At 39.1% G+C, this 1,780-nt stretch overlaps 1 pseudogene; it reads left to right on the forward strand.

Annotated features, from left to right (window-relative positions):
• On the forward strand, positions 229-1,141 carry LOC104759386 (annotated as a pseudogene).

The raw sequence follows: 1,780 nt of genomic DNA on the forward strand, positions 1-1,780 counted from the left end.
AAAAAAAAAAACTTTGTGTCCAAATCTATTCAAACTACTCGAAATGAACCAAAATATCTAAAAATTAAGCTTATTTTTTTTTACCTAAATATACTCAAAAATAGTTGTAATACATGAAAATATTTAAAATATCAAAAAATTTAAACTTTTAGACACCTAAGTTATTACAGCTTGTAAATATTAATAAGATATTATTACTATATATTACAACAATGTCGATCAGTGACCATGTGCATGGGCAAATCAGTGCCAAACACTCCCAAGAACAAGGTGGTCCTCATCACAGGTACTACCGGCACTGGCAAGTCACGCCTCTCCATCGATCTTGCCAACCATTTCTCCGGCGAGATCATCAATTCGGAAAAGATGCAAGTATATAGTGGGATAGAGATTGCAACAAATCTCATCCCACTCAATGAGCAAGGTGGAGTCCCACACCATCTTCTCGGTGACTTTTGCCCGGAAGATGGCGAACTTACCCCAGGAGAGTTTCGCTCTTTAGCGACATTGTCCATCGCTGAAGTTGTTTCCAGAGGGAAACTCCCTATTATAGTTGGTGGGTCCAACTCATTCAACCATGCTCTCCTTGCCGAGCGTTTTGACCCGACCATTGATCCTTTCGCTCCTAGCTCGAGTCTTTCAACCATCTGCGCGGACCTGAGGTATAATTGCTGCATCCTCTGGGTGGATGTTTCAGAGCCGGTTCTGTTCCAGCACTTGTGCAACCAAGTCGATCAGATGATCGAGTATCGACTGTTCGAGCAGCTCAGCGCTTTCTATGACCCTATAGTAGATTCAGGGCCGAGACTTGGGGTTCGGAAGACTATAGGCATATATGAGTTTGATTGATACTTTAGAGTGTGCCCGAGGGAGAGGAACATGGGAATATGGGACCTGGGAAGAAAGCTGGCGTATGAGAAGGCTGTGAAGGGGATGAAAGAGAGGATGTGACAACTGGTGAAGAAGCGGAAACAAAACGATTATGAAGCTGATAAGAGGAGGTTGGGAGATCAAGAAGCTTGACGCCATGGCTGCCATTATGACGGCATTGGGAGAAGGAAGGAGTAGCATGGAGATTTTGCAGAAGGACGTTGTGGAAGAAAGTGTCAAGACTGTGAACAATTTCTTGCTGGAATGGTAGTGTTTTGTTTTCCGACTAAATACATAAAATGTGTGTTAAAAAACAGTTGTAATTTGTGTGTAAAAGTAAATAAAACTCTAATGTATGTTTTAGAGAAAAAACCATGTTATGCTTGTATATGAGTTCTTGAAAACATTTGCATTTCATATGAGCTCTACCAAAATTTATGTTTTTAGTAGCCAATGTTGTGTTTAAGTTCATGACCTATTAAAGCGACAATTATGGCTGATTGTATCAAAGTAAGACAAAGGGAGAAGGACATTGTCGAAGAAAGTTCCAAGATTAATTGTTTGTACTTTGATACATTCGGTCATAATCTCTGCTTTAAAAGAGCCCATTTTTTAAATGTGTTGCTTAAGTTCCGNGACAAGGTGATGAATGATGACAAGGTGATGAGTGCTTCCATTTTTTTTTGGTAGAGTAGAGAACACGAAACTGAGTTGGCTTTTTTCTGTTGTTGTTGAAGGAAATTTTTTCGCTTTAACTTAAGCTCTCCCCTCAGTGGTGGTGTAGCCTTCTTATTTATAGTACGTACGTTCATATCAATAATATATATATTTTAACATGTTAGTAAATGCAAATACGTACATGCATGCATAGCCCTATATATTATAGTAGTGTATACACATAAAGAGAAAA

Source organism: Camelina sativa, chromosome 17 (genome assembly GCF_000633955.1).
Source record: "Camelina sativa cultivar DH55 chromosome 17, Cs, whole genome shotgun sequence".
Taxonomy (NCBI): domain Eukaryota; kingdom Viridiplantae; phylum Streptophyta; class Magnoliopsida; order Brassicales; family Brassicaceae; genus Camelina; species Camelina sativa.